The following is a 27,783-nucleotide window of genomic DNA, read 5'->3' as shown; positions in this document are numbered from 1 at the left end:
AACAAGAATGAGAGACTGAGCTGGAACCGGAGTTTTTCCAGAAGACTTACTTATATTTGGGAGAAATCAACAGAATTTGGTTACTTAATTAATTTTGGTAACTAAAGTCCAGACTGGGTAGGTGGTTCTTCTGTTAGGCTATGTAGTGAAGAATGATGGAAATATTTCAGGAACAATGACATTGAGTTTAGCCAAGCTGATTCTGAAGTCCCTCCAGAATCCCCAAGTGGTAGGAAATACGAATCTGAAGCTTCAAGTAAAAAGTAGAGTTAAAAACATTAATAGAGAAGTCATTCATGGAGCGATGATATTTGGAGCTACAAGAGTCAGTGAGATCACCTAGGGAGAATGTGTAGCCTGCAAAGACGGCCAAGACAGAACGTTAGAAAATGCTGACATTTAAGGGATGGAATGAGGCAAGAAGTCAGTAAGATGCCTGAGTAATTGTTGGAGAGAAAGGAATGTGCAGAGTCACATAAGCCAGGGAAGAGTTCCAAAAAGGATTACTCGCCAGCAGCCTGGAATGCCAGAAGGTCACGTGGGAGGAGCATTCTGCAACACGGCCTCCAGGTCTTTGGGGAAAACAAGTTCAGTGAAGTAGTCTGGGTTGAAGAAGCATCTTGCAGTCTACTGAGTATGCAGAGCTGAGGAATAGATGGACTCCAAGAATCTAAACCACTTTTCAATAAATGTAAGTAAGAGCTTAAACTTGGGGTGATATTAGTGCATAGTTTCATAGAAGTTATTTCATAGATACAGTTTCATAGAAGTTATTGTGATAATTGAGACAATTGATTTCAGAGGTTTAGATGGCATCTAGTAAGCAGTCAGTAACTTTTGCTTATTGTTGTTATTTAAATCAAATAGATAAGACTATCTGTTGAGGAAAGGAAGGACACAGGAATAAAAGCAGAAACAACTATTATGTGTATTTAAATGATCACTGTCCATACTTCAAAAAAAAAGATGACCAGGAGGCAGGAAGTGGTCAGTTGAATCATGCTCTGATGAACTTGTAATAAATTCAACCAACGCACAGTCAGGCCAGTCTTTCCTGCAACACTCCATATTGAACAACGGGGGGCAGGGGGAGGAGTGGAACAAATGATTTGTTGGGAGCATTCTGGTTTTAGGAATTCAGTTCAGTTCAGTCGCTCAGTCATGTCCAACTCTTTGTGACCCCATGGCCTGCAGCACGCCAGGCTTCCCTATCCATCACCAACTCCCGGAGCTTGCTCAAACTCATATCCATCGAGTCAGGGATGCCATTCAACCATCTCATCCTCTGTCATCCCCTTCTCCTCCTGCCTTCAATCTTGAGCATCAACGTCTTTTCCAATGAGTCAGTTCCTCACAGCAGGTGGCCAAAGTATTAGAGCTTCAGCTTCAGCATCAGTCCTTCCAATGAATATTCAGGACTGATTTCCTTTAGCATTGACTGGTTTGATCTCCTTGCAGTCCAAGGGATTCTCAAGAGTCTTCTCCAACATCACAGTTCAAAAGCATCAATTCTTCAGTGCTCAGCTTTCTTTACAGTCCAACTCTCACATCCATACATGACTACTAGAAAAACCATAGCTTTGACTAGATGGACCTTTGTTGGCAAAGTAATGTCTCTGCTTTTTAATATGCTATCTAGGTTTGTCATAGCTTTTCTTCCAAGGAGCAAGTGTCTTTTTATTTCATGGCTGCAGTTACCATCTGTGGTGTTTAAGGAATGGCAAGGGTTAAAAAAATCTGGTGTGGGAAAGGGACAGGCTCTGAGCAAAGTAAGGAGACCCTGCTAGACTTGGAGGATGGGGCAGAGTTATGGGAGTGGAGGATCATATTAGGACAAAGATCAAGTTAACTGGTAGGAGGAAAGAAAAAGGTTTAGAAATGAGCAACTTGAATCAGAGGGAGAGACCTGGGCATCTCACCAGCCATATTCTTCTATTTCTATTTCATTTATTCTATTTCTTCTATTTTCCCTCCCTTACCTGTGTACCTCTAGTACATTCAATAATCATTTCTAAATAACAATGCTAATTATAACTAACATTTTTAGAGTCAGGCAGATGCCATGTTAAGCAGTCCCCAAAATATTACTATGGATCAGAAAGCTTTTTTTAAAACTAATTTTTATTAGAGTATAATGCTTTACAATGCTGTGTTAGTTTCTATTGCACAGCTAAGTGAATCAGCCATACATATACATATGCTATGCTATGCTAAGTGACTTCAGTTGTGTCCGACTCTGTGTGACCCCATAGACGGCAGCCCATCAGGCTCCCCCGTCCCTGGGATTCTCCAGGCAAGAACACTGGAGTGGGTTGCCATTGCCTTCTCCACATATACATATATCCTATCTCATTTTGGTCATCCCATTTAGGTCACCACAGAACACTGAGTTCCCTGAGCTATATAGTAGGTTCTCATTAGTTATCTATTTGATATATAGTATCAATAGTGTATATATGACAATCTCAATCTCCCAATTCATCCCAATCCCACTTTCCTCCTTAGTGTCCATATGTTTGTTCTCTATGCCTGTATCTCTATTTCTGTTTTGCAAATAAAGGATCAGAAATCCTCTGATGCCCGTCCCTGTTGACTAAACTTGCAGAGTAAGTGGCAGAACTGGGATTTGAACATGGATAATCTGAATCTCGCATGACTGAGTGACTTTACTTTCACTTTTCACTTTCATGCATTGGAGAAGGAAATGGCAACCCACTCCAGTATTCCTGCCTGGAGAATCCCAGGGACAGAGGAGCCTGGTGGGCTGCCGTCTATGGGGTCACAAAGAGTCAGACACGACTGAAGTGACTTAGCAGAAGCAGCAGCAATCTGAATCTCAAGGCTGAGCAATTATGCACAGCACATACTGCAATTTGAGCATCACGTAGGCAGTCTCAGTGATGGTCCAATAAGCCCTGCTCCCTGGCAGTTTCACCCTTGTATAATTTCCTTCCCTTGCATGTGAGTTGTATTTAGTGCTGGCTTCTAGCAAATAGAATGCAGCAGAAGAGAGGAAGTTACTTCTGGGATCAGGTTACAAAGAGGTTGTCTTCTGTCTGAAGCCCTCTCACTCACTCTACCATGTTTGAGCTGTCCATGAGAGATCTATGTGGAAAAGAACTTAAGAAGTCCGCTGGCCAAGAGTCAGCAAGGAACTGAGCCTCCCAGTTCCAGAAGGCTACAAATAACTGAATCCTGCCAACAACCATGTAAGTGAGTTTAGAAGCAGATTCTCCCTTATCAAGACTTCACATGATACCACAGCCCCAGCCTACACTCTGACCACAACCTTATTTATGAGAGACCCTGAGCCAGAAGCACTCAGCTAAGCCATGCCCAGATTAGACAACAGAAATTAAGAGATAATAAGTGTGCATTATCAAAAACCGCTAAGTTTTGAATTAAGTTATGCTACAATAGATCAAAGCTATGGTTTTTCCAGTAATCATGTACAGATGTAAGAGCTGGACCATAAAGAAGGTTGAGCACCAAAAAACTGATGCTTTTGAACTGTGGTGCTAGAGAACACTCTCTAGAGTCTCTTGGTCAGTAAGAAGATTAAACTAGTCAATCCTAGAGGAAATCAGCCCTGAATATTCATTGGAAGGAATGATTCTGAAGCTCCAATACTTTGGCCACCTGATGCAAAGAGCTGACTCATTGGAAAAGACTCTGATCCTGGGAAAGACTGAGTAGAAGAAGAGTAGAAGAGGGAGACAGAGGATGAGATGGTTAGATGGCATCACTTACTCAGTGGACATGAGTTTGAGGAAATTCTGGGAGATAGTGAAGGACACGGAAGCCTGGCATGCTGTAGTTCATGGAGTCACAAAGAGTCGGACGTGACTCAGCAATTAAACAACAACCATAGGTAACTAGTGTAAGCATCTACTCTGTACCTGACCCTTTATGGATGTTTGGAATACAGAATTATGTAAGACTCGGTCTCTGATGTCTGAGCACTTCTAGGAGAAACAAGGATATGAACAAGCGATTCCAACAGAACATGGTCCAGGCACGGGGGCACCTGGACTAGTAGTGCTCAGCTCTAGTTGAGGGGAGCCAGAACACCTTCACAAAGGAGGTGAAGCTTGATTTGGGTCTTTTTTAAATTTTAATTGGAGGCTAATTACTTTACAATATTGTAGTGGTTTTGTCATACATTGACATGAATCAGCCATGGGTGTGCATGTGTTCCCCATCCTGAACCCCCCTCCCACCTCCCTCCCCATCCCATCCCGAAACATGTATGTTATCATATGTGAAACAGATTGCCAGTCCAGGTTTGATGCCTGAGACAGGGTGCTCAGGGCTGGTGCACTGGGATGATTTGGGTCTTGAAGGATGATTCAGAGTTAGTCAGATGGGCAGTTAGGGAATGAATAGTTTCATACAGAGAGAACAGATATGTGCCAAGAATGGAAGATGAAACAGCAATTAAATATTTGTGGTCAAGTGTGGCTGATATTACAGACAACTAAATAATAGAAAGTCTTGTATGCTTTGCAAGAACTTCCAAACAGTCAAAAGACCATCATATATAATACATATTTGATTTATTCATGAACCTGGACTATTTTGAAGTCTTTTTTAGGTTCAGTTCAGTTCAGTTGCTTAGTCATGTCTGACTCTTTGTGACCCCATGAATCACAGCACTCCAGGCCTCCTTGTCCATCACCAACTCCCGGAGTTCACTCAGACTCATGTCCATCGAGTCGGTGATGCCATCCAGCCATCTCATCCTCTGTTGTCCCCTTCTCCTCCTGCCCCCAATCCCTCCCAGCATCAGGGTCTTTTCCAATGAGTCAACTCTTCGCATGAGGTGGCCAAAGTACTGGAGTTTCAGCTTTAGCATCATTCCTTCCAAAGAAATCCCAGGGCTGATCTCCTTCAGAATGGACTGCTTGGATCTCCTTGCAGTCCAAGGGACTCTCAAGAGTCTTCTCCAACACCACAGTTCAAAAGCATCAATTCTTCAGTGCTCAGCTTTCTTCACAGTCCAACTCTCACATCCATACATGACCACAGGAAAAACCACAGCCTTGACTAGACGGACCTTTGTTGGCAAAGTAATATCTCTGCTTTTCAATATGCTATCTAGGTTAGTCTAAGTCACAAATAGCACCCCATTAGGAATATGGCCTACACACAGACCTGTTTGGTTCTCAATGTTATTTTATTGGTTTGAATCAGTTGTTAATATTGAACAAATAAAAGGTTTAAGATAAATAGCCAGATGCCCAGCTTTGATAAAGACATCAGAAAAACTTGCATTTCCATTTAACAGCAATTGGCTGCCCCTTTAGATAGAACACACACTCCAGTTTATCACAGTTCCCACCTGACCCAATGAAGACCTTTAACTCTGCATCTTCTGCTCTGGAAAGATAAATGTGTACTCAGTATAAGCATCACACCGTCAGGAGACGTGGTGGTGAATTCCCATCAGCTTATCAACCAAGCAACCGCTTGGAAAGATCAAGCAGAAAAAGTATTGATTTAAAACAGTGTTTCTTACACTTTAATGTGCAGACTAATAACCTGGGCTTTTGTTAAAATATGAATTCTGATTCAGTAGGTCTGTTGGGGAGCCTGAGATTGTGCGTTTCTCATAAGCTCCCAGGAGACAGTGATGCTGCTGGTCCAAGGACCACACTTTGAGTGGCAAGAGGATAAAGAGGACCACAGCATTGCCCTTCTAGCCTTGAGAGTCAGAGTTTTCTGGGACTGTAGCTTGCCCTCTCTGCTGAAAGAGGCTCTTCTAATTGGAGTCAGCCCTGGATCTCAGCTGGACTGGGGATGGAAGCTGAGAAAACAAAATAATCAGTGTGTTGAAAAGATTATTCCTTCCAGAGTTTTATAGGACTTGTGGAAGCTAAGGGAGCACTTTTGGACATTCTTCTGTGTGCCCCAGGTTATCTCATTTAATCCTCACCCAAAATGCACACAACAACAACAAATTATAAGGCATATGTGTAGGATAATGGGTAAAAAAGTGGGCTCTGAAGCCAATCTGCCTAAGTTCATAGCCAAATCCTGCCACTTATTAGACATGCAGCTTTGGGCAAGTTACTAACCTCTCTCTGCTTCGGTTTGCCATCAGTAAAATTGGGGATTATAATGGTACCCACCTTACAAGATGTTGTGAGGATTAAATGAGTGAATACATGGATTGTTTTCAAGACAGTGTCTGGCAGTGTCTGTAAAATTATTTGCTATTATTATCTCTTCCTTATGAATGAGGAAATGAAGGCCATGCAAAGTTCATTTGGTCACAGATCAAATGATAGGCCCAGCTTTCTTTTCAAAGACCTTAGAGAGTAAGGGAGGAGAAAAAGGCCCAGGTGAGTGAGGCCGTGTCTGAAGAGGAAAACGGTACATGGCCTCCCCACTGGTCCTTTTCTGTCCTAATCCACAGTTCAGTCTTGTTCAGGAGATGTGTGTGTGTGTGTGTGCGTGTGAAAGTCACTCAGTTGTGTCCGATACTTTGTGACCATATAGTCCATGGAATTCTCCAGGCCAGAATACTGGAGTGGGGAGCTGTTCCCATACAGACATATGGTAATAATAATAAGTGTACTGAATATGTACATCATCTCATTTAATTCTCACAAACAAATGTATGATGTAGGTACCTTTGCATTGTTATTCCTCCACTTTGCAAATGGGTGTTTGGAGATCCCCAAGCTCGCATATTTAGTAAGTTTTAGTAACCAGGATTCAAACCAAGGCAGTCTGTGTTTAAAATTTGGAGAACTATACTGCCTGAATAAAAATTGTATATATAAATGGCTTCATGATGAATTCAAAAAACATCTTAGGAAGACATAATACCAGTTTTGTATAAACTCTTTTGGAAAGCAGCAAAGTGAGAAATACTTTCCAATTGATTTTATAAGACCAACATTACCCTACTATCAAAATCAGATAAAGATATTACAAGAAAACTACAGACCAAAACCTCACGGTTATACATGCAAAATTGCTAAATAAATATTCACATATTGAATCTAACAATATAGAAAAAGGATAATACATTATGACATCTAAGGTTTATTCCAGGAATCTAAGGTTGGTTTACTAATCAAAATAAATCAGGTAATTCATCATATTAACAAACTAAAAAGAAAAAATATGATCATCTCAATAGAGGCAAGAACATATATAAAAATTCAGCAACTTTCACTTCTAATAAAAATTCTCAGCAATGTAGGAACAGAAGGGAGCTTCTTTAACCTGATAAAGAACATATACAGCTAAACTATAGCATACTTCATGATGAAAGAATGAGTGCTTTTTCTGAAGGATAAAAAACAAGACAAGAATGTCCTATCCAGACAGAAACAAAAAAATTAAAACAATCTTTATTTGTAGATGACATTATCTTCTACTCAGAAGATCTGATGGAATCAACAGACCTACTAGAACCAATAAGTTAGTTTAGCAAAGTTGCAGGATACAATTTTAATATACAAAAAACAACTAGATGTCTATATAATAGCGGCAAACACTCAGAAATTTAAAGTAATAAAACACTGTGTGGATCACAACAAACTGGAAAATTCTTAAAGAGATAGGAATACCAGACCACCTTACCTGCCTCCTGAGAAATCTGTATGCGGGTCAAGAAGCAACAGTTAGAACCAGACATGATTCCAAATTGGTAAAGAAGTATGTCAAGGCTGTATATTGTCACCTTTTTTATTTAACTTATATGCAGAGTACATCATGCAAAATGCCAGGCTGGATGAAATGCAAGCTGAAATCAAGATTGCTGGGAGAAACACCAATGACTTCAGATAGGCACATGACACCACCCTTATGCCAGAAAGTGAAGAGGAACTGAAGAGCCTCTTGATGAAAGTGAAAGAGAAGAGTAAAAAAGCTGGCTTAAAACTCAACATTCAAAAACTAAGAGCACGGCATTCAATCCCATCACTTCATGGCAAATAGATGGCAAAACAATGGGAAAAAGACTCTCTTTTCTTGGGCTCCAAAATCACTGCAGATGGGGACTGCAGCCATGAAATTAAAAGACACTTGCTCCTTGGAAGAAAAGCTATGACCAACCTAGACAGCACATTCAAAAGCAGAGACATTACTTCGCCAACAAAGATGCATCTAGTCAAAGCTATGGTTTTTCCAGTAGTCATGTATGGATGTGAGAGTTGGACTGTGAAGAAAGCTGAGCGCCGAAGAATTGACGCTTTTGAACTGTGGTGTTGGAGAAGACTCTTGAGAGTCCCTTGGACTGCAAGGAGATTGAATCAGTCAATACTAAAGGAAATCAGTCCTGAATATTCGTTGGAAGGACTGGTGCTGAAGCTGAAGCTCTGATACTTTGGCCACCTGATGTGAAGAACTGACTCATTGGAAAAGACCCTGATGCTGGGCAAGATTGCAGGAGGAGAAGGGGGCAACAGAGGATGAGATGGTTGGATGGCATCTCCAACTCGACAGGCATGAGTGTGAGCAAGTTCCGAGAGTTGATGATGCACAGGGTAGCCTGGTGTGCTGCAGTCCCTGGGGTCACAAAGAGTCAGACACAACTGAGTGACTGAACTGATTCATAATAGCATCAAAAATGTGAAATACTTAGAGATAAATCTGACAAAAGATGTGAAAGACTTATGCATTGAAAATAAAACATTGCTAAAAGAAGTCTTTAAAAGATCTAAATAAAGGAAGAGATATACTTGATTCACGGACTCATGAAGATTCAATATTGTTAAGATGATGCAAATTCTCCCAACTTAAAACATAGATCCCATGAAATCAAACAAGCAGGGTTTTTTAGTGGAAATTGACAAACTCATTCTAAAATGTTTTTGGAAATACAAAGGACCTAAAATAGCCAAAATACTGTGAGGGAAAAAAAGACAAAGTACTAATTCTATCTGATTTCAAGACTTATTATCAGATCAGATCAGTCGCTCAGTCATGTCCGACTCCTTGCGACCCCATGAATCGCAGCACGCCAGGCCTCCCTGTCCATCACCAACTCCCGGAGTTCACTCAGACTCATGTCCATCGAGTCAGTGATGCCATCCAGCCATCTCATCCTCTGTCGTCCCATTCTCCTCCTGCCTCCAATCCCTCCCAGCATCAGAGTCTTTTCCAATGAGTCAACTCGTTGCATCAGGTGGCCAAAGTACTGGAGTTTCAGCTTTAGCATCATTCCTTCCAAAGAAATCCCAGGGCTGATCTCCTTCAGAATGGACTGGTTGGATCTCCTTGCAGTCCAAGGGACTCTCAAGAGTCTTCTCCAACACCACAGTTCAAAAGCATCAATTCTTTGGCACTCAGCCTTCTTCACAGTCCAACTCTCACATCCATACATGACCACAGGAAAAACCACAGCCTTGACTAGACGAACCTTTGTTGGCAAAGTAATGTCTCTGCTTTTGAATATGCTATCTAGGTTGGTCATAACCTTCCTTCCAAGGAGTAAGCGTCTTTTAATTTCATGGCTGCAGTCACCATCTGCAGTGATTTTGGAGCCCAGAAAAATAAAGTCTAACACTGTTTCCACTGTTTCCCCATCTATTTCCCATGAAGTGATGGGACCAAATGCCATGATCTTCGTTTTCTGAATGTTGAGCTTTAAGCCAACTTTTTTACTCTCCACTTTCACTTTCATCAAGAGGCTTTGTAGTTCCTCTTCACTTTCTGCCATAAGGGTGGTGTCATCTGCATATCTGAGGTTATTGATATTTCTCCCGGCAATCTTGATTCCAGCTTGTGCTTCTTCCAGTCCAGCGTTTCTCATGATGTACTCTGCATATAAGTTAAATGAACAGGGTGACAATATACAGCCTTGACGAACTCCTTTTCCTATTTGGAACCAGTCTGTTGTTCCATGTCCAGTTCTAACTGTTGCTTCCTGACCTGCATACAAATTTCTCAAGAGGCAGATCAGGTGGTCTGGTATTCCCATCTCTTTCAGAATTTTCCACAGTTTATTGTGATCCACACAGTCAAAGGCTTTGGCATAGTCAATAAAGCAGAAATAGATGTTTTTCTGGAACTCTCTTGCTTTTTCTATGATCCAGAGGATGTTGGCAATTTGATCTCTGGTTCCTCTGCCTTTTCTAAAACCAGCTTGAACATCAGGAAGTTCACGGTTCACATATTGCTGAAGCCTGGCTTGGAGAATTTTGAGCATTACTTTACTAGCGTGTGAGATGAGTGCAATTGTGCGGTAGTTTGAGCATTCTTTGGCATTGCCTTTCTTTGGGATTGGAATGAAAACTGACCTTTTCCAGTCCTGTGGCCACTGCTGAGTTTTCCAAATTTGCTGGCATATTGAGTGTAGCACTTTCACAGCATCATCTTTTAGGATTTGAAATAGCTCAACTGGAATTCCATCACCTCCACTAGCTTTGTTCATAGTGATCCTTCCTAAGGCCCACCTGACTTCACATTCTAGGCTGTCCAGCTCTAGGTGAGCATGAGTGATCACACCTTCGTGATTATATGGGTCGTGAAGATCTTTTTTGTACAGTTCTTCTGTGTATTCTTGCCATCTCTTCTTAATATCTTCTGCTTCTGTTAGGTCCATACCATTTCTGTCCTTTATCGAGCTCATCTTTGCAAGAAATGTTCCTTTGGTATCTCTGATTTTCTTGAAGAGATCCCTAGTCTTTCCCATTCTGTTGTTTTCCTCTATTTTTTGCATTGATCGCTGAAGAAGGCTTTCTTATCTCTTCTTGCTATTCTTTGGAACTCTGCATTCAGATGCTTATATCTTTCCTTTTCTCCTTTGCTTTTCACTTTTATTTTTTCACAGCTATTTGTAAGGCCTCCCCAGACAGCCATTTTGCTTTTTTGCATTTCTTTTCCATGGGGATGGTCTTGATCTACATCTCCTGTACAATGTCACGAACCTCATTCCATAGTTCATCAGGCACTCTATCTATCAGATCTAGTCCCTTAAATCTATTTCTCACTTCCACTGTATAATCATAAGGGATTTGATTTAGGTCATACCTGAATGGTCTAGTGGTTTTCCCTACTTTCTTCAATTTAAGTCTGGATTTGACAGTAAGGAGTTCATGGTCTGAGCCACAGTCAGCCTCCAGTCTTGTTTTTGCTGACTGTATAGAGCTTCTCCATCTTTGCTTGCAAACAATATAATCAATCTGATTTCAGTGTTGACCATCTGGTGATGTCCATGTATAGAGTCTTCTCTTGTGTTGTTGGAAGAGGGTGTTTGTTATGACCAGTGCATTTTCTTGGCAAAACTCCATTAGTCTTTGCCCTGCTTCATTCCGTATTCCAAGGCCAAATTTGCCTGTTACTCCAGGTGTTTCTTGACTTCCTACTTTTGCATTCCAGTGGCGATAGTAAACAGGACAGTGTGAACTGGCATAAAGATAGAGAAATAGATCAATGAAACAGAACAGAGTCCATAAATAGATACACAATGTAGAAATAACTGGTTTTTTAAGAAAATCCCAAAGTCAATTCAGTAGAGAAAGGATAATCCCTTCAATAAATGGTACTAGAACAATGAGATAGCGATCTGCAAAAAACAAAATGAACTTCCATCCATACCTCACCTCATATATAAATATTAACTCAAAATATATCATAGATCTAAATATAAAACTTTAAACTGTAAAACATTTAGAACATAGGAGAAAACCTTTGTAAGCATGATCTGAGTCAGGGGTTCCCAACCTCTAGGATCTAATGCCTGATGATCTTATGTGGGGCTGATGTAATATTAATAGAAATAAAGCACATAATAACTGAAATGGGCTTGAATCATCCTGCGACCATTTCAACCCCCAGGTCCATGGAAACATTGTCTTCCATGAAACCGGTCCTTCAGCCAAGAAGGTTGATGACCCTTGATCTAGACAAAGATTTTTTAGATTTCTCATCGAAAGCATGATCCAAAAAAGAATGAACTGATAAGCTGGACTTTATCAAACTAAAAATTTTTGCTTTTCAAAAAGACTTTTTTAAGAGAATAAAAAACAAGCTGTAGACTGAGAGAATCATATAATTGATAGATCAAATAGTTGATAAGGGATCTATATCCTGATTGTATTCAGAACTGACAAAACTCAATCATAAGAAAACAAGCCAATAAAAGTGGTCAAAATATTTGATAGAACAGAACTTCACCAGAGACATACAATTGGTAAATAAGCATAGAAAAAAATTCAGTCATTAATTAGCCTTTACAGAAATGTAAGTTAAAATCACCTATCACTATGATACCTATTAGAATGGTTAGAACTTCAGATTGACCACACCAAGTGTTGGTGAGGATGTGGTGAAAATATACTGCTGCTGAGAATGTAAAATTGCACAGTTACTTTAGAAAATAGCTTGTCAGTTTCTTTAAAAGTTTAAAATGTACCTACCATATGAACCTACCATTCTACTCCTAGGAATTTACCCAGAAACAAATAAAAGTATATATTCATACAAAAATATGTACATGAATATTCATAGCAGCTTTATTTTTAATAGTCAAAAACTATAAGCAACCCAAATATTCATCAACAGGTGAATTAAACCAACTGTGATATATCCATGCAATGGAATACTACTCAACAGTAAGAAAGAATAAAATATTGATACACGCTACAAGATGATAAATCTCAATGATGCTGAGTGAAAGAAACCAGGCCCCACAAAAGTGCATACTACATTACTCCATTTTTATAAAACTGTAGGAAGTGTAGACTAATGTGCACTGACAGAAGGAGAATCAGTGGGTTGTCTGGGAGGTGCACGCGAAGACCTACAAGGAAGCAGAGGAAACTTTTGAGGATGATGAACACGACGATTATCTCAATTGTGAGGATTTCACTGGTATAATTCCAGGTCTGCTGCTGCTGCGTCACTTCAGTCGTGTCCGACTCTGTGTGACCCCATAGACAGCAGCCCACCAGGCTCCCCCATCCCTGGGATTCTCCAGGCAAGAACACTGGAGTGGGGTGCAATTTCCATCTCCAAATTACACACTTGAAGTATGTGCAGTTTGTTCTATGTCAATTATACCTCAAAAGATTAAGTATAATAAAAAATTTTAACTGGATGTATAGATGGATGGATAAATGAGTGGGTGGATGAATGAATGGAGTCATCTTTACTTCACTTGTAGCCTAAAAAACAGGACATTTCCCCACCAAATTTTTTCAACAAACCTTTCTTATCCTGTTGGGGGCTCATCTGTCTCCCTGTTCATACTACATTGCCTGTCCCAACTCCTGCCACCTTAAGGACCAAACCCTTGATCACTAATCACATTGTCATTAGATTAGTCTCCCCTCCAGGACTGTATAAACTTTATTAGTTCAGAGCTTTTATTTCCTTTTTTCACCACAATCGCAGGACTGGCCCTAGCACACAAAAACAAGTACTCCATAAAGATTTTCTGGTAATTGATTTATTGATTAATTAATTGGAAAAGCTATAAATTCTACAAGGTGTTAATTGTTTTCACAATCCAATGAGATTTGGGGAATTGGGTTTTTACTAGACTGTTTTACCTTCAAAAAAATTATGGGACCTTTGACTTCCAACTTCCTCATAATTGCCACATAATGCTTTGATAATCAGAAAACTGGCTCCAAAAATAACTAAATGAGTACCCATACCACTTAAATTTTAAAAACAACAGCCCAGCAGATTCAGTGGCAACTCTAGCCAAATTAGACTGGTCCTTCCACTGTCTGTGTTATGCTGGAGACTGACATCCCACCCTCCTCTCCTCTTTAAGCTTAAAGTGGTTCTGTAAGAGTCCAGCAGAAACCACACAACAAATTGAAACAATGGATTCATGGAACAGAACAATCAAGAAAGGAGCCAAGGCCAATCAAAGTGGTCTGCTTAGACAAAAACTGTGATCTAGCAAATTTCTCAGAAATATTTATAGCTTTGGAAAGCTTTGAGGAACATGGAACACTCAGGCAGGTGGAACCCTGGCTTTAAATTGTAGGGGGAACAAAGTGTTCCCTCCTGGCTTAGATTCCACAGAGCTGAGCGTTTGGTTTCTGAGTCCTTCCTGACCTCAAAGATGACATTTGGCCTTTCTGAACCCCTGTTTCTTGCTTTCTTTAGTGAAATTTATTTTGCCCTACTTGACTCATAAAGCACACAATAACAACAGCCATTGCTTACTTAGTATTTATTATATCTGAAGCAGCGGACTAAGAGTTCTTTCCTTTTTACAAACAGCGCTGTTCTAATGCTCATTCTACAGATGATGTAACTGAGGTGCATGAACCCAAGATTCATACTGCCAGGTAAGTGGTAGATCAAGGATTTGAACTTGGGTCTACCTGGCTCAAGAGCCCTAGGTCTCAACCTCTGAACTGATGTGGGGTTCAGATTAAATGTAATAAAGTATACACAGGTAAATGAAGGGAAATTTTACTGAGCCTCTCTTATGAACCTCATAACATCTTGACAGATATCACAATATGAATTGCTCTCAAGTTGAAAGGTGAAAGTAATATTATGGCCCTGCCAGGGTGGCATCTCTTTAGAGACAACCTCCAGACACTGCTTTTAAGCAAATCCCTCTGAAGACCCTTCCCAGATAACTGGATCCAACAGCCTAGGATCTCAAGTACAGATATACTTCGGAGGTATTAGGGGTTCAGTCCAGACCTCTGCAATAAAACAGATATCTCAATAAAGTTAGTTACACAATATTTTTGGTTTCCCAGTACATACAAAAAGTTATATTTACACCATACTGAAGTCTATTAAGTGTGCAATAGCATTATGTCTAAAGAAAACAATGTATATACCTAATTTAAAAATGCTTTACTGGCTCTAGACTGTTACTCCCAGCTTTGGGAAATTTTCACATGGAAAGCCATTTTAAAATTAAATAAAGCTATTTTATCAGTTTTGTTGTTCAGTCACTAAGTCACATCCAGCTCTTTGCAGACTCATGGATTGCAGCACACTAGGCTTCTGAATGAGCTAAAAAATGTTTTATTGCTAAAAATGCTAACCATTATCTGAGCCTTCAGTGAATCATGGTCACTGATCACAGATCACCATGACAAACATAATATCAATGAAAAAGTTTGAAATGTTGGGAGAATCATCTAAATGTGACACAGAGACATGAAGTGAGCAAATGCTGTTGGGAAAATGGTGTCGATAGATGTGCTTAACACAGAGTTGTCACAAATCTTGAATTTGTTAAAAAATGAAAAAAAGCACTATCTGCAAAGGGCAATAAGGCAAAGCACAATAAAATGAGATCTGCCTGTATAAACTTAAAGGACACAAAGACCCACTTATCCTCCAGGGCAAGAGAAGAAAAAGAACATCCCATCCTTTTCTGATGAGCCCCCAGCTGAGAAACAAGACGCAGTTCATTCTTGGACAGGCTATTTTGCCATATTAAATTCCTAATGAATTGCACCACTGCAGCTACATTATCTCATTTAATCCTGACACTAGCTCCAGGGAGGTTTTTCTTCAGAGGTTTGAGTAGGGGCGCACCACTTTGCTGCACTCTATCCAAGAGGGCTCCTCCTCAGGGTGGAATCAGAGCAGGAGGGTCATCAGCTAAGGTCAGATACAGTTTTCAGAGGAAGGTAACACACAAGCGAGAGGGAAGGGGAGTCTTCCCCAGCAACATTCAGATCTGCCTAACCACCCCTCCACACCCGAGGGGCGGTGAGAGACATAATTTCCAGGTAGGAACTATGGTCACTGTTAATATTTATTAAGCAGTTATCACGCGTGTGTGCTTGCTGCTCAGTAGAGTCCGACCTTTTGCAACCCTATGGACTGTAGCCTACCAGGCTCCTCTGTCCATAGAATTTTCCAGGCAAGAATACTGAAGTGGGTTGCCATGCTCTCCTCCAGGGGATCTTCCCAACCCAGGGATCAAACTCAAGTCTCCTGTGCTGGCAAATGGATTCTTTACCATTAGCACCACCTGGGAAACCCAAGCACTTATAATATCCAGGTAAACATGCTTAAACATACTAGTCCACTTCTTCTCACAACAACCAAGAGAAGTGTCGTTATCCTAGTTTTGCAGATGAGAAAACTAAAGCTAACAGAAATAAAGATTTTTTCCCCTAAAAGATTGGAGCCAGCAAGTGCTAGAGGTAAGATATGAACCCAGGCAATCAGATTCTAGAGGTTGTACTGGCTCTCGCAGAATCTTTAGAATTAAATCCACGAAGCACTGTTATTACCCTCTTTTGACAGCTGAGCAAGCAAAGAGTTGAAGAGGTGAAATAATATCCTCAAATTAGTAGGTAACAGAGCCAGAAGCCCACCCTTCATCAAGGTCAGCTTGCTAGAATCTCTGCCCACTGTAAAGGAAAGTACTTGAAAAGCTAAGGAAAATGTGCAAACCTAAACTTCCCTTTTCTCCAAAATTTGAGTTTATCCTTGCCCCAAGGGGAGAGTTAGTAAGTCTGTTCTAGGCTGTTGTATCATGGGATCTGGAAAAGAAGAAAGGCTTGTGGTTCCTCAGAGGGCTCCACTCATACACCCTTTGATCTGTGCTAGCAAATTTTGTGAAAAACCTATGAAAAAATAATAGCCAGTTTTTATGTGGTGCTTACGATGTGCCAGTCCTTGTTCAAAGCAGTTATAAACATATTAACTAGCTAATCCTCTAAGCAATTTTATTAGGTCAATACTAGTGGTGTGCTCTGAAAATTTTAACAACCAGTTCCCAGGGGAAACATTTGCCTATGTGTCTGATATAAACATTCCCTCCACCACCAGTTTCACAATGCCAGTACGGAGCCCTGGACCTCAGAGTTGGGAAGAGATGCCCACTAGCATGTCTGATCGCTGCCCCCAACCAGATGCAACACACAGAAATCGCCTCAAGGGCATATATAATAGTAAAATGAAGTCAAATGATTAGGAATTGATGAGTTTTGAGGTCTTATTGCTTTGATTTTAATATAATTTAACTCCAAGTTTATAGAATTTAATTTTTAATATGGCTTTTTTTTTTTTTAACAACCAGCTCACAACAGTCCTGATAATTCAACAATTGGCCTTCATGCGCTTGCGCTGGCTTCAGCCTCTCTGTAGTCAGCACGGTTACTGTTATTTGGGGTGAAGAGGCACACAAAAAAAGGCCAATTTGCACACAACTTGGAAACCGCAAAGCCAGAATTCAGCCTGGGCAGTCTGGTTCCATCATCATCTCACCAACTGCTTCTCTCGCAAAACCTGGGTGTCTTTCTGTCTAGACCAGCAACCCATAGGCCTTTTTTCCCCTGCTTGTCTCCGGACAAACATCCACTGCATTTGACCGGTGACTCACAGAAGGGCGTGAGACTTCTTCCTAGAATCTCGGAGAAGCTAAAGGCCTCCATCTGCCTGCACACCCAAGGGTCTCCAGCGCGGCGATGAGCTGCGCAGGACCACACCTGGCGGTGCGCCGCATCCCGCCAGGCGGGGCGCTGCCCTCGAGGCTTGACTGCGCCTGCGTCTAACCGTACATCCATTATGGAAAGGAGGGTCCCTTAATGTAGCGCAAATTATAGCTGGAACACAAGCAAATTGCCGGCTTTTACTAGCACATAAACTGAGCGGAACCTTTGAGATGGATCCGCATTACCCTAAACGGCATCCATAATTCATACCTGCAGCAGCAATGCCTCCCTCTCGGAGGGCCGGAGCCCATCTATTATTGATGGGCCCCTTGGAAGGCCGCGACAGAGTGTTTCTCATGCTCCAGCCATCTGCCGGCGTGGTCAATTCCTCAGGCGGCGGCAGCACATTTATTCATCAGTATCAACTCCCAATTAGTTTCCTAGCAGGACCCTGGGGGGGGATTTATTTGAGGAATCAAAGTGAGTGTTTCTAGAACAGTACCCCATTCCCACCCCCGCGACGCTGATCAATACACACAGAACCAGAGAGCAGTAAGCAAGCGTTCGTTTTCCCCGTGATTTCCATCACCGGGAGCAACGCTAAAAAGCAATACTCAGTTTCTCCCGGCGGAGGGTCTGGATGACTGGGGGCTTCTTGAGGTCTATGGGGAGGTCCCTGAATATGGAGGTCCCAGAGCACAGATATCTGCGTGACTTTTCCATCACCTAGACTTTATGAAATGCCCATTATATTCTAAGTTCTTTGTAAAAGGCCTTGTAGCAATTATTTGAGATGGTTTACTTATTATCCCACCCACTCCTCTTTTTCATAGCGGGGAAACTGAGTTTAAATAACTCACCCAAAGTCACCCCGCTAGTAAGCGGCAATGCTAAGATCTGAGCCCAGGAAAACTGATTCCAAAATCTAGGGGTTTAACCATTACTCCATGCTGCCACCTGGAGGAAGAGGGAAGGGAACCCACAAGTGATTTCCTGTGGGTCACAAATCCCTAGTGAAACTGGGACATTTAGCTACAATAGCACTACAATAAGGCTAACCAAAACCAACAGACTGGTTGAGTGTGGAGGTAAATGCTGGATATGTGTGTGTTTCGTGTGCCTACTCTTTCATGGTGTGATTTATTGTCTTATTGAATGCCTGATTTTTAAATGGCTAAATAAATTAATGGCTATTAATAAATAAATGGCTTTAAAAGACTAGATCCTTTAAGTGAGTCTCGGGGGAGGGGATATGGAGGATGAATTGAGTACCCAGAATTTAGAAGGCTGAGATCCACTGGACAAATAAAAAACCATTCGAGTTTAGAGCTGGAAGGAAAATAGTCATCAAACACCCAGGTCCATTAAACACCTGCCCAGGTACCAGGCTTTGTGTCTGGCTCTGGGGATACAAGAATCAATAAGATGTGGATTCTAATGTCCCCAACAGACTAATCAGGTAGATTAAATAGACAAGTAGATAACTGTAACATGTGGCAGAATAACACAGGGCTGGATATAAACAAGTCTCCCCACAACCATGCCTTCTCCTTCCCTCCGCAAGGCAGGCTGAGCACAGGTGGAGGAAATCACACCATGGTGTGGTCTGGTGAGACTGCATGCTCTGCAGGGCTCTCACTGTGTCTGGCTATCCTTTTAAGAGTCCCTGGCCAGTTTCTAAAACCTCATGTTTTCCTTCTAGAAAATTGTGGCCAGCAGTAAGAAGAGCTTAAAGCTTCTACCACTTCACCAGAAAACTTCTCTACATCTGTGTCTCCCAACCTTTGTGTCTTGTCTCCATCCTCTCCACCTGGGGACCGCACAACAGAGATGGTCCAGTTGCTGTGAGGTTCCTGATGGGCCCTAGGCCATGGAGCTGCCCCTGAACAGAAACCGAGATGGTGTCCAGAGTTGAGAGTGGAACAGAAAGGGGAGACTGTGGTACCAAGGGAAGGGTTTGCATAACCATGGGAGATCAACTTCAAGGTCCAAAGGAGTTGCCCAAATGAGGAGACCTTCCAGCACATAAAACCAGGGATGGAAAACCCAAAGACAGACGAGCTGGATGGTGGGTCAAGCAGGCTAGCGATTGTTTATAATACTTCAATGCCCCTATCTCCCATGACCTATAGGAGAAAGTCCAAAATGGGAAAGAGTGGTATGAAGGTAGGAAATGGAAATATCCCAAGAGCCCTAAATATTTCCCCACTACTTTTTTTTAAAACTGCCAGATAGATTATAAATAGCAGTGACTGCAGATGGTGAGAAGCAATGAGAGTGAGGTGCTGCCATGTTGATTGTGTCTGGCCCAGCCTGCTCAGGAGGCCAGCACCCCATCATTCCCCAATAAATCAGCAGGTCATTTTTCACTGAACTGAAGCTCAATACTCCCATCGTTTTCTCCCCTAACCAGCCCCGAGATTGCTCTGTGCTCTTTATTACCTTTCAATGACTTAAGCCCCTGAACTGAATAACTTCATCAAGGTGTCAACCTAAACAGATTTTCCCCATAATGGCCCAACTCTCACAGGTTCTTAATGAAAAATATTGATTCCCAAGGATTAGTTGCAGATTTATGTGTTGGGATGCTGATCTCTCTGTCACCTGGCACCTTATCAGGAGATGAAAGGACCTAGCTCCCCTTCGTGGTTTTAAAAAAGCAATCACTGGCTATGTCAGGGGGCAGCGTAGGTCCAGAAAAACAAATAAAATTCTGTGTCTGGATCCCATGGAATACTTAACAGATAGCGAAGGGAGTGGCAGGGCCTGGCACCAACACACCTGTCTCTCTTTCCTCATTAAGCATCTTCACTGGTTAGGTTCTGGGGAGACCAGGCACAGAGGAGCTGGGAGCAAATGTGACAAGCAGCCCTCTTGGTATGACTGATCTCTGGGACACAGTCTGGAGGCTGGTACACCCTGTCTGGGGCTGGAGACACTAACTGGAAGGAATTCAGCAGCTGCTGTCTCCAAATGGCATTCAGCCAGCATCAGCCTAAGTTGGCTCTGCCAACTCACTCTGATAAACATGACTCTCAAGGGATGAAGTTGAGACTCTGGCACCTAAAACCTCAGAATCTCTCCCATCACCCAGAGGTGGCTGGGATGACGTGATTCATCCTTTATCTATTTGATAAATATTTATGGAGGGTCTACTATGTGCCAGGCACTGTGCAAGGCATTAGGAACACAGTGGTCAGCAGAGTCAGATATGGGTTCCTCCTCTTGTGGAAAAGGCCCCCCCACCAAAAAAAACCTACATAAATAAATGTAAAATGGCAGCTGTGATGAGACAAGGTCCCATGTGGGGATGAGGACAGGGCTGCAAGAGCCTGAGAGGCCCTACCTTGTGAGAGAGGTCAAGAGAGATTCTCCAAGGAAGTGATGGTCAAGGTAACACCAGAAGAATGGGGAGTGTTTTGGAAAAGAAGGGAGGCTGGGGAGCACTTTGGCAGAGAAATGGTGTCTGCATAACGCCTTTGGGGTCATTTTCCTAAGAACAATAATAAGCCATTGAAGGATTTTAAGCAGGAGGGTGACCTGACCTGATCTTTACTTTACAAAGATCACTTTGGCTGCTCTGTGAAGAACAGATGGAGCAAAAACAAGAAGAAGAGGAAGGCTTAGGAAGGTGATCTAGGCAAGAGACAAAGCAATGATGAAGATGGAGATGGAGAGAATGGACAAAATGAAGGAGACTTGGGAAGAAAAATCTACAGGCCTGATGCTGAATTGAATGTGGGACAGGGATAGGCTGAGGGGAAGGAGGAACAGGGATAATTCCCACAGTTCTTGACTGAGCCATTGCTTCTCTGAAATGATGGTCTCTCACTAGGGGCCCCCGTGAGGTTCCCTAACCACTGGAAAGCACTGCAGAGCAATGTGCTCATGAGCTTTTCACCTCCTACAGCAGGGTTGGCGAAAGTCTTCTGTGAACAGCCAGGTAGAAAATATGCGTAGCTCTGAAAGCCATCCTTTCTCTGTTATTCAGCTCTGCTGTTGTAAAGCAAAAGCAGCCACAGGCAATATGTAACAAATGGGTGTGGCTGTGTTCCAATAAAACTTTATTTACAAAAACAAAAGGTCAACAGGGTTGACCTCTGCCCAAGAGAACCTGGATGAATGGGATGAATGTGAAAACTCAGCTGACCCCAGGATTTCCCAGTCTCAGTAAGCTGGAGTATTCCACTGAAACAGGGTTCATTCCCAAGCCTGGAAACTTTGGACCTTCCCAGGAAAATGAAGCGGAACATTGAGAACTCTGAGGGCCCAGGTCCCCACAAAAGACTTCAGGTCAGGGGAAGACTCACAGAGCTGGAGCTGGGCTCATAAAATAGAACTTCAGCTTCTTCAGGCCTCCTCGGGGGCCCCCCCAACAACTTCCAGAGAGAAACCCAGGACAAGTCTTTCCCATATATATCCATCTGTATTTATAACAGATTTTTTTTTTTTTTTAAGCACCAGAAGGGTACATACATAAGAAACTAGTAAGTGTTTATCTATATGCCTGGGAGAGGAAAGAGACTTTCACATGTATACATTTGTATATCATTTTAGGTTTTGAACTCAAGCATTGACTACTTGAAAAAATTCATAAGTATGTTTGTTCATAAAAAACCCTCTGTTTCTAGATAGAGTTGCCTAGTTGCCTACCATCAGAATTTTTTAACTATTGAAAAATACTCATATTTATCCGAAAAATCACAACCTAAAATTAGGCCTGGGCCACAGCTTCGTGAACATCCCTGTAAAGCTGGGCTGTAAGAATGAGGGGCACAGCCAGCTGCTGGGGTACAGAGCTGACTGTGTAACACAAGGGGCTTCAGAGCCTCAGGCAACCAGGAACTCCTGGAGGATGAGGTGTAGTCCCACTCCCCCTGTGCCTTCCCCCAGCCCTGGATTGAGTTGAATCGAGGACCAGCTGCTCTCCACTTCTCTGCTCCCACTCTGCCCTCTCACCTCCAGCCATGGCTCCTCTACCCACCCTGTTCCTGGTGGCTCTGGTGTGCTGACTTGTAGCCCAGGCTCTGGACCGCCACGTATGCACCTACAGTGCGGAGAACTGCTTCAAGCCCATGTGCTGCCTGGCCGTGGTCACCTACAGCATAACTACAGACTTACTACACCCCAATCAGGATGAAGGTGAGCAAGTCTTATGTGCCCAGCTGCTTTGAGACCATATACAATGGCCGCTCCAAGCTCGTATGCACCACATCCTGCTGCTATCCTGTAATGGCTCTGGCCTCTTGGCTCCCTGGACCCTGGCCCTGGCCCTCATACTCCTGGCCACCCTTGGGGGCCTGCTCTAAAGCCCTGTCGCACTGGCTACAGACTCACTGGGGGGCAAAGCACAGAGCAGCGTGTCCCCAACCTCTCCCACTTCACTCCCCACCCACCCCTCCCCTCCCCAGACCTCCCCAGCTACACACAGGACTATCTGCAAAAGGAACCTAGACTTCCCCCAACCACCCTGGGATCTGCTTCCAGGTCATGACCTGTTGTTTTTCTAAAGGCTGATGTGGGACCACAAAATAAATAGATAAAAATAAAATAAAATTAGGCATAAGGCAGATTTTAAGCACAGCTCCAATGTACACAGGACTGCAGATTATCCGGTGAAAGGTTAACAAAAGCACTGTTTTCCAGTTTGGTTCTCAGGTCTGCTGTCTCAGTTAGTAGAAGTCTGCTTCCAACTTCTCCCCTTGTGTTTTCAACAACTTCCTGGCTTCAGGTAAGAGCACCCACTTTTACTCAGGGAACTTACCTAGTGCATTGAAGATTGTTGGCCAAGACTGTCAATAGAGAGGTTGCTGCCCGGCTAGTGTTGGTCATGTGACCCAGGCTAAGCCAATCAGATTATTTCTCCCTGGACTACAGCTGGAGGTGGTTCTTGCAGAGAAAGAAAAATAGTGAAGTTCCTTTGAGGGGTTTTCTGTAACTTCTTGTTGCCTAGATCTTTGGGGCAAATCTTTCAAAGATATGATTGTTTGACTTCTGTTTCAATTTTAATTGAATTTTTTAGCCTAGGTTGGCCAAAATCCATTCTTGTGGCTTAATACTGCTGCTGCTGCTGCTGCTGCTAAGTCGCTTCAGTCGTGTCCAACTCTGTTCGACCCCATAGACGGCAGCCCACCAGGCTCCCCCATTCCTGGGATTCTCCAGGCAAGAACACTGGAGTGGGTTGCCATTTCCTTCTCCAATGCATGCAAGCGAAAAGTGAAAGTGAAGTCGCTCAGTTGTGTCCGACTCTTAGCGACCCCATGGACTGCAGCCCACCAGGCTCCTCTGTCCATGGCATTTTCCAGGCGAGAGTACTGGAGTGGGGTGCCATTGCCTTCTCCTAATACTGATGAGGATATCCTATTTTAAAATCTCCAATATCTCCCTGTGGCCTGCAACACAAAGGGCAGGCAAGACATACAAATCCCAATGACCACTAGTGTGGCATGTCGCCCCCATATCAGACACCCTCTGCTTCAGCACCACTAGAATTTCTGCCTTCTCCAAATGCATCCATATATAAATCAGTGCTGTATTCCCACTTTGTCACCTGGGGGAAAAAAAAGTCCCTACTCATCATTTGAGGCAGCAGATGGTGGCAGATCAGGGTGTCAGTCCTGGTGTAGACAGGACTGTTGGCCAGCAGTTGCTTTTTGATAAGCCTTGCTCTCCAAATGTGAGATTAGCCAGGCTCCCTTCCCTTGAGAAACACATCAGAATCTATCAAGCTCTGAGACCCCCCTAAGCCCATTTTAGAGATCCAAAATGATAGCATTGTGATTAGGACAGCACTGAATTCAAGCGGTTCTGCCAGCCAACCTCTGTTCCTTCAAGGTCTTGATTTTCTTGTCTGTAACATGAGGAAATTAATTCTATCTATATCTTAGAGAGAGTTTATTCATATGTTTAACGAACAGTCTGCACCAGACAGTGTTCTGAATGCTTTAAATATATTAATTCATTTAATACTCATAACAACACAATAAGGCAAGTATTTTGCAGATGAGGATACTGAGGCATAGAGAGGTTAAGTAACTCATCCAAGGTTGCAATGGCATGGGGATGAAATGGAAGATTTCATGGGAGTTACTTAGCACAGGGCCCAGGAGATAATACATGGTTCATAAAATGATAGCTATTTGTTATGGACTGAATTGTGTATCCCCCTCTCTGAATTCATATATTGAAATCTTAACCCCCACTGTGACTATATTTGGAGCTAGGGCATTTAAGAAGTAACTAAGATAGATGGGGTCATAAGTGAGGGTTCCTAATTCAATATGACTGATGTCCTTTGAACAAGAAAGAGAGACACCGTGGTGGGCATCTCAGAAAAAAGGCCATGTGAGGACATAGTGAGACAGCCATCTGCAACCCAAGGAGACAGGCCTCCGGAGAAACCAGACTTGTCAACAGCTCCATCTTGGACCTCCAGTCTCCTGAACTGTGAGAGGTAAATTTCTCTTGTTTAAGCCACCTAGTCTGCTGTGTTAGTGGGAAGACACACTACTGAAGAAGAACCCACCTTGTGGTGGAAATCACAGCTGCATTTTCAATCTTAATCCAACACTACCTCAGGGTATAATCTCCTTCAGAGTGTCTCTGTCCCACCCAGGATAGAGTAAAACATCCTCTGCAAGATACATGCATGAGCGTTAAGTCGCTTCAGTCATGTCCAGCTCTTTGCGATCCTGTGGACAATAGCCCCCCAGGCTCCTCTGTCCATGGGATTCTCCATGGGTTGCCATGCCCTCCTCCAAGGGATCTTCCTGACCCAGGAATCAAACCTGCATCTCTTACATCTCCTGCATCGGCAGGCGGGTTCTTTACCGCTAGCGCCACCTGGAAGCCCACATGGTATATACGGCCCTTGAAAATATCCAGATTCATCTGTCACCCATCCACTCTTACCCTCCATTCAACCACAACAAACTTCACACTTCCCTGAACATGGCAGACCCTTGTATATACTATTACCGCCTCGTGTGTCCTCCTCCTCTCATGCCTTCACACGTCCCCTTTGCTGGCAAATGCCTATGCATGCTGCAAGGCCTAGCCTCAGTATTCCTTCTGAATCTTTCATTGAACTTCTCAGGCAGAGTTGGATATCTCCCTTCCTGTGCCACTACCATGCCTTGTACATGTGCTGTGCTGTGCTTAGTCGCTCAGTCATGTCCAGCTCTTTGTGACCCCATGAACTGTAGCCTGCCAGGCTCCTCTGTCCATGGGGCTTCTCCAGGCAAGAATACTGGAGTGGGTAGCCTTTTCCTTCTCCAGGGGATCTTCTTGACCCAGGAATCGAACCAGGGTCTCCTTCATTGCAGGCGGATTCTTTACCAGCTGAGCTTCCAGGGAAGCCCTACCTTGTACATAGTTCTATTACAATTGTTTTATCTCATGTCTCTATCATTAGAATTTTGAACCTCTTGAGGTCTTAGGTATCTCTGGCATAGTGCCTGACACAGGGTAGATGTTCAGTAGATGTCTAATGATGCAATAAATGAAAGAGAACCTGAATCCAGGTTAGTTTATTCTCCTTCCCATGAAAAGTTATAAAGCCAATCTTGATCCGTCTCAAATAAGACTACTGATGGGAAGTTTCTAAGAAATTCTTCAGGATTAAAGAGAGTAGACATCTCTCTAAGGAATTTTACTCAAACTCATTCTCAAGCTCTTTCTTTTGGCTTCCTTGGGTGGTACATCCTCACCTAACTTTGGTTCCCACAAGACTGTCACGGTGGTATATACAGCCTCTAAGAGAATCCCTAGTGTTCCCCCTCCAAATATTCATGCCCTCTTTTTATCCCTTCCCTTTGAGTGTGGGTTGGATTTACTAATTGACTTCTTACAAACAGAAATGCAGAAGTGATGCCATGTCACACCTGAGATACAGTTATAAAAAGACTCTACTAGGCATATACCCCGAGAAAACCAAAATTGAAAAAGACACGTGTACCCCAATCTTCACTGCAGCACTATTTACAATAGAGAGAACACAGAAGCAACCTAGATGTCCATCGACAGATTAATGAATAAAGAAGCTGTGTTACATGTATACAATGGAGTATTAGTCAGCCATAGAAAGGAATGCATTCAAGTTAGTTCTAATGAGGTGGATGAACCTAGAGCATATTATATAGACTGAAGTAAGTCAGAAAGAGAAAAACAAATACCTTATACTAATGTATATATATATGGAATCTAGAAAGATGATACTGATGAAATTATTTGCAGGGCAGCAGTGGAGACACTGCTTCCCTTGTAGCTCAGTTGGTAAAGAATCTGCCTGCAGTGCGGAAGACCCGGGTTCGATCCCTGGGTTGGGAAGATCCCCTGGAGAAGGAAATGGAGACCCACTCCAGTATCCTTGCCTGAAAAATCTCATGGACAGGGGAGCCTGGTGGGCTGCAATCCATGGGCAGAGTCGGGCACAACTGAGTGACTAACTCTTAGTGGAGACGTAGACACAGAGAACAGACTTATGGACAGGGTGTAGGGGAGAAGGACAGGGGGGGATGTATGGAGAGAATAACAAGGAAACTTATATTACCATATGAAAAATAGATAACCAATGGGAATTTGCTGTATGACTCTGAGAACTCAAACTGGGGCTCTGTGGAAACAGTGTCAGACTTTATTTTTCTGGGCTCCAAAATCACTACAGATGGTGACTGCAGCCATGAAATTAAAAGACGCTTACTCCTTGGAAGGAAAGTTATGTCCAACCTAGATAGCATATTCAAAAGCAGAGATATTACTCTGCCAACAGAGGTTAGTCTAGTCAGGGCTATGGTTTTTCCTGTGGTCATGTATGGATGTGAGAGTTGGACTGTGAAGAAGGCTGAGTGCTGAAGAATCGATGCTTTTGAACTGTGGTGTTGGAGAAGACTCTTGAGAGTCCCTTGGACTGCAAGGAGATCCAACCAGTCCATTCTGAAAGAGATCAGCCCTGGGATTTCTTTGGAAGGAATGATGCTAAAGCTGAAACTCCAGTTCTTTGGCCACCTCATGCGAAGAGTTGACTCATTGGAAAAGACTCTGATGCTGGGAGGGATTGGGGGCAGGAGGAGAAGGGGACGACAGAGGATGAGATGGCTGGATGGCATCACTGACTCGATGGACGTGAGTCTGAGTGAACTCCGGGAGTTGGTGATGGACAGGGAGGCCTGGCGTGCTGCGATTCATGGGGTCGCAAAGAGTCGGACACGACTGAGCGACTGATCTGATCTGATCTAATCTGAACAACCTAGAGGGGTGGGATGGGGAGGGAGATGGGAGGGAGACTCAAGAGGGAGGGGATTTGTGTATACCTATGGCTGATTCCTGTTGATGTTTGGCAGAAACCAGCACAATTCTATAAAGCAATTATCCATCAATTACAAAATAAATTAATTTAAAAAAATTTTTTAAGTTATAAAAGTACTGAGGCTTCCGTCTTGGGCAC

The 27,783-nt window shown here is 42.8% G+C and overlaps 2 long non-coding RNA genes and 1 pseudogene across 2 annotated transcripts in view; all 3 read left to right on the top strand.

Annotated features, from left to right (window-relative positions):
• The first annotated feature begins 363 nt into the window (after positions 1 to 363).
• On the top strand, positions 364 to 22,972 carry LOC133238378 (ly-6/neurotoxin-like protein 1; annotated as a pseudogene).
• LOC133238379 (uncharacterized) lies at positions 14,277 to 18,544 on the top strand. The gene is made up of 2 exons (XR_009733515.1): positions 14,277 to 15,958; positions 16,985 to 18,544. It is a non-coding gene; the product is annotated as an uncharacterized LOC133238379 (long non-coding RNA).
• Positions 22,973 to 24,256: 1,284 nt separating the features above from the next.
• Positions 24,257 to 27,783, top strand: part of LOC133238380 (uncharacterized) — a 58,620-nt gene continuing 55,093 nt past the window's right edge. Inside the window, exon 1 of the long non-coding RNA XR_009733516.1 lies at positions 24,257 to 24,792. This is a non-coding gene — a long non-coding RNA (uncharacterized LOC133238380). The remainder of the gene's footprint in view (positions 24,793 to 27,783) is intronic.

The sequence above is a fragment of the Bos javanicus genome, chromosome 25 (assembly GCF_032452875.1).
Source record: "Bos javanicus breed banteng chromosome 25, ARS-OSU_banteng_1.0, whole genome shotgun sequence".
Taxonomy (NCBI): domain Eukaryota; kingdom Metazoa; phylum Chordata; class Mammalia; order Artiodactyla; family Bovidae; genus Bos; species Bos javanicus.
This window is presented reverse-complemented; position numbering and strand designations above follow the sequence as displayed.